Below are 12155 nucleotides of genomic sequence, written 5' to 3' on the forward strand. Positions count from 1 at the left end.
CATCGTCAGGGCGCGATAGGCCAAATATCATCAAGGCACGATAGGAAAAGCATCATCAGGGTGCGATAGACCAAACATCATCAGGGCGCGAGAGGCCATCATCAGGACACTGTAGGCCAAACATCATCAGGGCGAGGTAGGCCAAACATCATCAGGGCGTGCTAGGCGAAACATCATCAGGGCGCGATAGGCCAAACATCATCAGGGCGCGATAGCCCAAACATAAGGGCTCGATAGGCCAAACATGATCAGAGAGCGATAGGCCAAACATGGTCAGGGTTCGATAAGCTAAACATGATGAGGGCGTGATAAGTCAAACATGAACAGGGCGCGATAGGCCATTTATGATCAGGGCGCGATAGGCCAACTATGATTAGGGCGAGATATGCCAAATATCATCAGGTTGCGATAGGCCGAAGATCATCAGGGCGAGATAGGCCAAACATGACCAGGGCGCGATAGACATAAAATGATGAGGGCGCATTAGGCCAATCATGAACAGGGCGCGATAGGCCGAACAGGATTATGGTGCGATAGGTTGAACATCATCACAGCGCGATAGGCCAAATATGATCAGGACTCGATATGCCAAACATGATCAGGGAGCGATAGGCAAAATATGATCAGGGCGCGATAGGCCGAACCTGATCAGGGCGCGATAAGCCGAATATGATCAGGGCGCGATAGTCCGAACATCATCAGGGCACGATAGGCCAAACATTGTCAGGGCACGATAGGCCAAATATCATCAGAGCGTGGTAGGCCGAACATCATCAGGGCGAAGTAGGCCAAACATCATCAAGGCATGATAGGCCGAAGATTTTCAGGGCGTGATAGACAGAAAATCATCAGGGCGCGAAAGGCTGAAAATCATCAGGGCGCGATAGGCTGAAAATCATCAGGGCGCGATAGGCCAAACATCATCAGGGCGCGATAGGCCAAACATCATCAAGGCACGATAGGAAAAGCATCATCAGGGTGCGATAGACCAAACATCATCAGGGCGAGGTAGGCCAAACATCATCAGGGCGTGCTAGGCCAAACATCATCTGGACGCGATAGGCCAAACATCATCAGGGCGCGATAGCCCAAACATGATAAGGGCTCGATTGGCCAAACATGCTCAGAGAGCGATAGGCCAAACATGATCAGGGCGCGATAAGCCAAACATGATTAGGGCGCGATAAGTCAAGCATGAACAGGGCGAGATAGGCCATTTATGATCAGGGCGCGATAGGCCAAACATGTTTAGGGCACGATAAGCCAAATATCATCAGGTTGCGATAGGCCGAAGATCATCAGGGCGAGATAGGCCAAACATGATCAGGGCGCGATAGGCCTAAAATGATGAGGGCACATTAGGCCAAACATGAACAGGGCGCGATAGGCCGAACAGGATTATGGTGCGATAGACTGAACATCATCAGAGCGCGATAGGCCAAATATGATCAGGATTCGATAGGCCAAATATGATCAGGGAGCGACAGGCCAAATATGATCAGGACTCGATAGGCCAAACATGATCAGGGAGCGATAGGCCAAATATGATCAGGGCGCAATAAGCCAAACCTGATCAGTGTGCGATAAGCCGAATATGATCAGGGCGCGATAGTCCGAACATCATCAGGGCACGATAGGCCAAACATCGTCAGGGCACGATAGGCCAAATATCATCAGACCGTGGTAGGCCGAACATCATCAAGGCGTGATAGGCCGAAGATTATCAGGGCGTCATAGGCCGAAAATCATCAGGGCGCGAAAGGCTGAAAATCATCAGGCCGTGATAGGCCAAACATCGTCAGGGCGCGATAGGCCAAATATCATCAAGGCACGATAGGAAAAGCATCATCAGGGTGCGATAGGCCAAACATCATCAGGGCGCGAGAGGCCATCATCAGGACACTGTAGGCCAAACATCATCAGGGCGAGGTAGGCCAAACATCATCATGGCGTGCTAGGCGAAACATCATCAGGGCGCGATAGGCCAAACATCATCAGGGCGTGCTAGGCGAAACATCATCAGGGCGCGATAGGCCAAACATCATCAGGGCGTGATAGCCCAAACATAAGGGCTCGATAGGCCAAACATGATCAGAGAGCGATAGGCCAAACATGATCAGGGTGCGATAAGCCAAACATGATGAGGGCGTGATAAGTCAAACATGAACAGGGCGCGATAGGCCATTTATGATCAGGGCGCGATAGGCCAACTATGATTAGGGCGAGATAAGCCAAATATCATCAGGTTGCGATAGGCCGAAGATCATCAGGGCGAGATAGGCCAAACATGACCAGGGCGCGATAGACCTAAAATGATGAGGGCGCATTAGGCCAAACATGAACAGGGCGCGATAGGCCGAACAGGATTATGGTGCGATAGGTTGAACATCATCACAGCGCGATAGGCCAAATATGATCAGGACTCGATATGCCAAACATGATCAGGGAGCGATAGGCCAAATATGATCAGGGCGCGATAGGCCGAACCTGATCAGGGCGCGATAAGCCGAATATGATCAGGGCGCGATAGTCCGAACATCATCAGGGCACGATAGGCCAAACATTGTCAGGGACGATAGGCCAAATATCATCAGAGCGTGGTAGGCCGAACATCATCAGGGCGAAGTAGGCCAAACATCATCAAGGCATGATAGGCCGAAGATTTTCAGGGCGTGATAGACAGAAAATCATCAGGGCGCGAAAGGCTGAAAATCATCAGGGCGCGATAGGCTGAAAATCATCAGGGCGCGATAGGCCAAACATCATCAGGGCGCGATAGGCCAAACATCATCAAGGCACGATAGGAAAAGCATCATCAGGGTGCGATAGACCAAACATCATCAGGGCGAGGTAGGCCAAACATCATCAGGGCGTGCTAGGCCAAACATCATCTGGACGCGATAGGCCAAACATCATCAGGGCGCGATAGCCCAAACATGATAAGGGCTCGATTGGCCAAACATGCTCAGAGAGCGATAGGCCAAACATGATCAGGGCGCGATAAGCCAAACATGATTAGGGCGCGATAAGTCAAGCATGAACAGGGCGAGATAGGCCATTTATGATCAGGGCGCGATAGGCCAAACATGTTTAGGGCGCGATAAGCCAAATATCATCAGGTTGCAATAGGCCGAAGATCATCAGGGCGAGATAGGCCAAACATGATCAGGGCGCGATAGGCCTAAAATGATGAGGGCACATTAGGCCAAACATGAACAGGGCGCGATAGGCCGAACAGGATTATGGTGCGATAGACTGAACATCATCAGAGCGCGATAGGCCAAATATGATCAGGATTCGATAGGCCAAATATGATCAGGGAGCGACAGGCCAAATATGATCAGGACTCGATAGGCCAAACATGATTAGGGAGCGATAGGCCAAATATGATCAGGGCGCAATAAGCCAAACCTGATCAGTGCGCGATAAGCCAAATATCATCAGGTTGCAATAGGCCGAAGATCATCAGGGCGAGATAGGCCAAACATGATCAGGGCGCGATAGGCCTAAAATGATGAGGGCACATTAGGCCAAACATGAACAGGGCGCGATAGGCCGAACAGGATTATGGTGCGATAGTCCGAACATCATCAGGGCACGATAGGCCAAACATCGTCAGGGCACGATAGGCCAAATATCATCAGACCGTGGTAGGCCGAACATCATCAAGGCGTGATAGGCCGAAGATTATCAGGGCGTCATAGGCCGAAAATCATCAGGGCGCGAAAGGCTGAAAATCATCAGGCCGTGATAGGCCAAACATCGTCAGGGCGCGATAGGCCAAATATCATCAAGGCACGATAGGAAAAGCATCATCAGGGTGCGATAGGCCAAACATCATCAGGGCGCGAGAGGCCATCATCAGGACACTGTAGGCCAAACATCATCAGGGCGAGGTAGGCCAAACATCATCAGGGCCTGCTAGGCGAAACATCATCAGGGCGCGATAGGCCAAACATCATCAGGGCGTGCTAGGCGAAACATCATCAGGGCGCGATAGGCCAAACATCATCAGGGCGCGATAGCCCAAACATAAGGGCTCGATAGGCCAAACATGATCAGAGAGCGATAGGCCAAACATTATCAGGGTGCGATAAGCCAAACATGATGAGGGCGTGATAAGTCAAACATGAACAGGGCGCGATAGGCCATTTATGATCAGGGCGCGATAGGCCAACTATGATTAGGGCGAGATAAGCCAAATATCATCAGGTTGCGATAGGCCGAAGATCATCAGGGCGTGATAGGCCAAACATGACCAGGGCGCGATAGACCTAAAATGATGAGGGCGCATTAGGCCAAACATGAACAGGGCGCGATAGGCCGAACAGGATTATGGTGCGATAGGTTGAACATCATCACAGCGTGATAGGCCAAATATGATCAGGACTCGATATGCCAAACATGATCAGGGAGCGATAGGCCAAATATGATCAGGGCGCGATAGGCCGAACCTGATCAGGGCGCGATAAGCCGAATATGATCAGGGCGCGATAGTCCGAACATCATCAGGGCACGATAGGCCAAACATTGTCAGGGACGATAGGCCAAATATCATCAGAGCGTGGTAGGCGAACATCATCAGGGCGAAGTAGGCCAAACATCATCAAGGCATGATAGGCCGAAGATTATCAGGGCGTGATAGACCGAAAATCATCAGGGCGCGAAAGGCTGAAAATCATCAGGGCGCGATAGGCCAAACATCATCAGGTCGCGATAGGCCAAACATCATCAAGGCACGATAGGAAAAGCATCATCAGGGTGCGATAGACCAAACATCATCAGGGCGAGGTAGGCCAAACATCATCAGGGCGTGCTAGGCCAAACATCATCTGGACGCGATAGGCCAAACATCATCAGGGCGCGATAGCCCAAACATGATAAGGGCTCGATAGGCCAAACATGCTCAGAGAGCGATAGGCCAAACATGATCAGGGCGCGATAAGCCAAACATGATTAGGGCGAGATAAGTCAAGCATGAACAGGGCGAGATAGGCCATTTATGATCAGGGCGCGATAGGCCAAACATGTTTAGGGCGCGATAAGCCAAATATCAGGTTGCGATAGGCCGAAGATCATCAGGGCGAGATAGGCCAAACATGATCAGGGCGCGATAGGCCAAACATCGTCAGGGCACGATAGGCCAAATATCATCAGACCGTGGTAGGCCGAACATCATCAAGGCGTGATAGGCCGAAGATTATCAGGGCGTCATAGGCCGAAAATTATCAGGTCGCGAAAGGCTGAAAATCATCAGGCCGCGATAGGCCAAACATCATCAGGGCGCGATAGGCCAAACATCATCAAGGCACGATAGGAAAAGCATCATCAGGGTGCGATAGACCAAATATGATCAGGACTCGATATGCCAAACATGATCAGGGAGCGATAGGACAAATATGATCAGGGTGCGATAGGCCGAACCTGATCAGGGCGCGATAAGCCGAATATGATCAGGGCGCGATAGTCCGATCATCATCAGGGCACGATAGGCCAAACATCGTCAGGACACGATAGGCCAAATATCATCAGAGCGTGGTAGGCCGAACATCATCAGGGCGAAATAGGCCAAACATCATCAAGGCGTGATAGGCCGAAGATTATCAGGGCGTGATAGACCGAAAATCATCAGGGCGCGAAAGGCTGAAAATCATCAGGGCGCGATAGGCCAAACATCATCAGGGCGCAATAGGTCAAACATCATCAGGGCGTGCTAGGCCAAACATCATCTGGACGCGATAGGCCAAACATCATCAGGGCGCGATAGGCCAAACATCATCAAGGCACGATAGGAAAAGCATCATCAGGGTGCGATAGACCAAACATCATCAGGGCGAGGTAGGCCAAACATCATCAGGGCGTGCTAGGCCAAACATCATCTGGACGCGATAGGCCAAACATCATCAGGGCGCGATAGCCCAAACATGATAAGGGCTCGATTGGCCAAACATGCTCAGAGAGCGATAGGCCAAACATGATCAGGGCGCGATAAGCCAAACATGATTAGGGCGCGATAAGTCAAGCATGAACAGGGCGAGATAGGCCATTTATGATCAGGGCGCGATAGGCCAAACATGTTTAGGGCGCGATAAGCCAAATATCATCAGGTTGCGATAGGCCGAAGATCATCAGGGAGAGATAGGCCAAACATGATCAGGGCGCGATAGGCCTAAAATGATGAGGGCACATTAGGCCAAACATGAACAGGGCGCGATAGGCCGAACAGGATTATGGTGCGATAGACTGAACATCATCAGAGCGCGATAGGCCAAATATGATCAGGATTCGATAGGCCAAATATGATCAGGGAGCGACAGGCCAAATATGATCAGGACTCGATAGGCCAAACATGATCAGGGAGCGATAGGCCAAATATGATCAGGGCGCAATAAGCCAAACCTGATCAGTGTGCGATAAGCCGAATATGATCAGGGCGCGATAGTCCGAACATCATCAGGGCACGATAGGCCAAACATCGTCAGGGCACGATAGGCCAAATATCATCAGACCGTGGTAGGCCGAACATCATCAAGGCGTGATAGGCCGAAGATTATCAGGGCGTCATAGGCCGAAAATCATCAGGGCGCGAAAGGCTGAAAATCATCAGGCCGTGATAGGCCAAACATCGTCAGGGCGCGATAGGCCAAATATCATCAAGGCACGATAGGAAAAGCATCATCAGGGTGCGATAGGCCAAACATCATCAGGGCGCGAGAGGCCATCATCAGGACACTGTAGGCCAAACATCATCAGGGCGAGGTAGGCCAAACATCATCAGGGCGTGCTAGGCGAAACATCATCAGGGCGCGATAGGCCAAACATCATCAGGGCGTGCTAGGCGAAACATCATCAGGGCGCGATAGGCCAAACATCATCAGGGCGCGATAGCCCAAACATAAGGGCTCGATAGGCCAAACATGATCAGAGAGCGATAGGCCAAACATGATCAGGGTGCGATAAGCCAAACATGATGAGGGCGTGATAAGTCAAACATGAACAGGGCGCGATAGGCCATTTATGATCAGGGCGCGATAGGCCAACTATGATTAGGGCGAGATAAGCCAAATATCATCAGGTTGCGATAGGCCGAAGATCATCAGGGCGTGATAGGCCAAACATGACCAGGGCGCGATAGACCTAAAATGATGAGGGCGCATTAGGCCAAACATGAACAGGGCGCGATAGGCCGAACAGGATTATGGTGCGATAGGTTGAACATCATCACAGCGTGATAGGCCAAATATGATCAGGACTCGATATGCCAAACATGATCAGGGAGCGATAGGCCAAATATGATCAGGGCGCGATAGGCCGAACCTGATCAGGGCGCGATAAGCCGAATATGATCAGGGCGCGATAGTCCGAACATCATCAGGGCACGATAGGCCAAACATTGTCAGGGACGATAGGCCAAATATCATCAGAGCGTGGTAGGCGAACATCATCAGGGCGAAGTAGGCCAAACATCATCAAGGCATGATAGGCCGAAGATTATCAGGGCGTGATAGACCGAAAATCATCAGGGCGCGAAAGGCTGAAAATCATCAGGGCGCGATAGGCCAAACATCATCAGGTCGCGATAGGCCAAACATCATCAAGGCACGATAGGAAAAGCATCATCAGGGTGCGATAGACCAAACATCATCAGGGCGAGGTAGGCCAAACATCATCAGGGCGTGCTAGGCCAAACATCATCTGGACGCGATAGGCCAAACATCATCAGGGCGCGATAGCCCAAACATGATAAGGGCTCGATAGGCCAAACATGCTCAGAGAGCGATAGGCCAAACATGATCAGGGCGCGATAAGCCAAACATGATTAGGGCGAGATAAGTCAAGCATGAACAGGGCGAGATAGGCCATTTATGATCAGGGCGCGATAGGCCAAACATGTTTAGGGCGCGATAAGCCAAATATCAGGTTGCGATAGGCCGAAGATCATCAGGGCGAGATAGGCCAAACATGATCAGGGCGCGATAGGCCAAACATCGTCAGGGCACGATAGGCCAAATATCATCAGACCGTGGTAGGCCGAACATCATCAAGGCGTGATAGGCCGAAGATTATCAGGGCGTCATAGGCCGAAAATTATCAGGTCGCGAAAGGCTGAAAATCATCAGGCCGCGATAGGCCAAACATCATCAGGGCGCGATAGGCCAAACATCATCAAGGCACGATAGGAAAAGCATCATCAGGGTGCGATAGACCAAATATGATCAGGACTCGATATGCCAAACATGATCAGGGAGCGATAGGACAAATATGATCAGGGTGCGATAGGCCGAACCTGATCAGGGTGCGATAAGCCGAATATGATCAGGGCGCGATAGTCCGATCATCATCAGGGCACGATAGGCCAAACATCGTCAGGACACGATAGGCCAAATATCATCAGAGCGTGGTAGGCCGAACATCATCAGGGCGAAATAGGCCAAACATCATCAAGGCGTGATAGGCCGAAGATTATCAGGGCGTGATAGACCGAAAATCATCAGGGCGCGAAAGGCTGAAAATCATCAGGGCGCGATAGGCCAAACATCATCAGGGCGCGATAGCCCAAACATGATAAGGGCTCGATAGGCCAAACATGCTCAGAGAGCGATAGGCCAAACATGATCAGGGCGCGATAAGCCAAACATGATTAGGGCGCGATAAGTCAAGCATGAACAGGGCGAGATAGGCCATTTATGATCAGGGCGCGATAGGCCAAACATGATTAGGGCGCGATAAGCAAAATATCATCAGGTTGCGATAGGCCAAAGATCATCAGGGCGAGATAGGCCAAACATGATCAGGGCGCGATAGGCCTAAAATGATGAGGGCACATTAGGCCAAACATGAACAGGGCGCGATAGGCCGAACAGGATTATGGTGCGATAGACTGAACATCATCAGAGCGCGATAGGCCAAATATGATCAGGACTCGATAGGCCAAATATGATCAGGACTCGATAGGCCAAACATGATCAGGGAGCAATAGGCCAAATATGATCAGGGCGCGATAAGCCGAACCTGATGAGGGTGCGATAAGCCGAATATGATCAGGGTGCGATAGTCCGAACATCATCAGGGCACGATAGGCCAAATATCATCAGAGCGTGGTAGGCCGAACATCATCAAGGCGTGATAGGCCGAAGATTATCAGGGCGTCATAGGCCGAAAATCATCAGGGCGCGAAAGGCTGAAAATCATCAGGCCGCGATAGGCCAAACATCATCAGGGCGCGATAGGCCAAACCTCATCAAGGCACGATAGGAAAAGCATCATCAGTGTGCGATAGTCCAAACATCATCAGGGCGCGAGAGGCCAAACATCATCAGGGCGTGCTAGGCGAAACATCATCAGGGCGCGATAGGCCAAACATCATCAGGGCGCGATAGCCCAAACATAAGGGCTCGATAGGCCAAACATGATCAGAGAGCGATAGGCCAAACATTATCAGGGTGCGATAAGCCAAACATGATGAGGGCGTGATAAGTCAAACATGAACAGGGCGCGATAGGCCATTTATGATCAGGGCGCGATAGGCCAACTATGATTAGGGCGAGATAAGCCAAATATCATCAGGTTGCGATAGGCCGAAGATCATCAGGGCGTGATAGGCCAAACATGACCAGGGCGCGATAGACCTAAAATGATGAGGGCGCATTAGGCCAAACATGAACAGGGCGCGATAGGCCGAACAGGATTATGGTGCGATAGGTTGAACATCATCACAGCGTGATAGGCCAAATATGATCAGGACTCGATATGCCAAACATGATCAGGGAGCGATAGGCCAAATATGATCAGGGCGCGATAGGCCGAACCTGATCAGGGCGCGATAAGCCGAATATGATCAGGGCGCGATAGTCCGAACATCATCAGGGCACGATAGGCCAAACATTGTCAGGGACGATAGGCCAAATATCATCAGAGCGTGGTAGGCGAACATCATCAGGGCGAAGTAGGCCAAACATCATCAAGGCATGATAGGCCGAAGATTATCAGGGCGTGATAGACCGAAAATCATCAGGGCGCGAAAGGCTGAAAATCATCAGGGCGCGATAGGCCAAACATCATCAGGTCGCGATAGGCCAAACATCATCAAGGCACGATAGGAAAAGCATCATCAGGGTGCGATAGACCAAACATCATCAGGGCGAGGTAGGCCAAACATCATCAGGGCGTGCTAGGCCAAACATCATCTGGACGCGATAGGCCAAACATCATCAGGGCGCGATAGCCCAAACATGATAAGGGCTCGATAGGCCAAACATGCTCAGAGAGCGATAGGCCAAACATGATCAGGGCGCGATAAGCCAAACATGATTAGGGCGAGATAAGTCAAGCATGAACAGGGCGAGATAGGCCATTTATGATCAGGGCGCGATAGGCCAAACATGTTTAGGGCGCGATAAGCCAAATATCAGGTTGCGATAGGCCGAAGATCATCAGGGCGAGATAGGCCAAACATGATCAGGGCGCGATAGGCCAAACATCGTCAGGGCACGATAGGCCAAATATCATCAGACCGTGGTAGGCCGAACATCATCAAGGCGTGATAGGCCGAAGATTATCAGGGCGTCATAGGCCGAAAATTATCAGGTCGCGAAAGGCTGAAAATCATCAGGCCGCGATAGGCCAAACATCATCAGGGCGCGATAGGCCAAACATCATCAAGGCACGATAGGAAAAGCATCATCAGGGTGCGATAGACCAAATATGATCAGGACTCGATATGCCAAACATGATCAGGGAGCGATAGGACAAATATGATCAGGGTGCGATAGGCCGAACCTGATCAGGGCGCGATAAGCCGAATATGATCAGGGCGCGATAGTCCGATCATCATCAGGGCACGATAGGCCAAACATCGTCAGGACACGATAGGCCAAATATCATCAGAGCGTGGTAGGCCGAACATCATCAGGGCGAAATAGGCCAAACATCATCAAGGCGTGATAGGCCGAAGATTATCAGGGCGTGATAGACCGAAAATCATCAGGGCGCGAAAGGCTGAAAATCATCAGGGCGCGATAGGCCAAACATCATCAGGGCGCAATAGGTCAAACATCATCAGGGCGTGCTAGGCCAAACATCATCTGGACGCGATAGGCCAAACATCATCAGGGCGCGATAGGCCAAACATCATCAAGGCACGATAGGAAAAGCATCATCAGGGTGCGATAGACCAAACATCATCAGGGCGAGGTAGGCCAAACATCATCAGGGCGTGCTAGGCCAAACATCATCTGGACGCGATAGGCCAAACATCATCAGGGCGCGATAGCCCAAACATGATAAGGGCTCGATTGGCCAAACATGCTCAGAGAGCGATAGGCCAAACATGATCAGGGCGCGATAAGCCAAACATGATTAGGGCGCGATAAGTCAAGCATGAACAGGGCGAGATAGGCCATTTATGATCAGGGCGCGATAGGCCAAACATGTTTAGGGCGCGATAAGCCAAATATCATCAGGTTGCGATAGGCCGAAGATCATCAGGGAGAGATAGGCCAAACATGATCAGGGCGCGATAGGCCTAAAATGATGAGGGCACATTAGGCCAAACATGAACAGGGCGCGATAGGCCGAACAGGATTATGGTGCGATAGACTGAACATCATCAGAGCGCGATAGGCCAAATATGATCAGGATTCGATAGGCCAAATATGATCAGGGAGCGACAGGCCAAATATGATCAGGACTCGATAGGCCAAACATGATCAGGGAGCGATAGGCCAAATATGATCAGGGCGCAATAAGCCAAACCTGATCAGTGTGCGATAAGCCGAATATGATCAGGGCGCGATAGTCCGAACATCATCAGGGCACGATAGGCCAAACATCGTCAGGGCACGATAGGCCAAATATCATCAGACCGTGGTAGGCCGAACATCATCAAGGCGTGATAGGCCGAAGATTATCAGGGCGTCATAGGCCGAAAATCATCAGGGCGCGAAAGGCTGAAAATCATCAGGCCGTGATAGGCCAAACATCGTCAGGGCGCGATAGGCCAAATATCATCAAGGCACGATAGGAAAAGCATCATCAGGGTGCGATAGGCCAAACATCATCAGGGCGCGAGAGGCCATCATCAGGACACTGTAGGCCAAACATCATCAGGGCGAGGTAGGCCAAACATCATCAGGGCGTGCTAGGCGAAACATCAT

Source organism: Phyllobates terribilis, unplaced genomic scaffold (genome assembly GCF_046119375.1).
Source record: "Phyllobates terribilis strain yellow unplaced genomic scaffold, ASM4611937v1 Scaffold_11__3_contigs__length_659146591, whole genome shotgun sequence".
NCBI lineage: Eukaryota > Metazoa > Chordata > Amphibia > Anura > Dendrobatidae > Phyllobates > Phyllobates terribilis.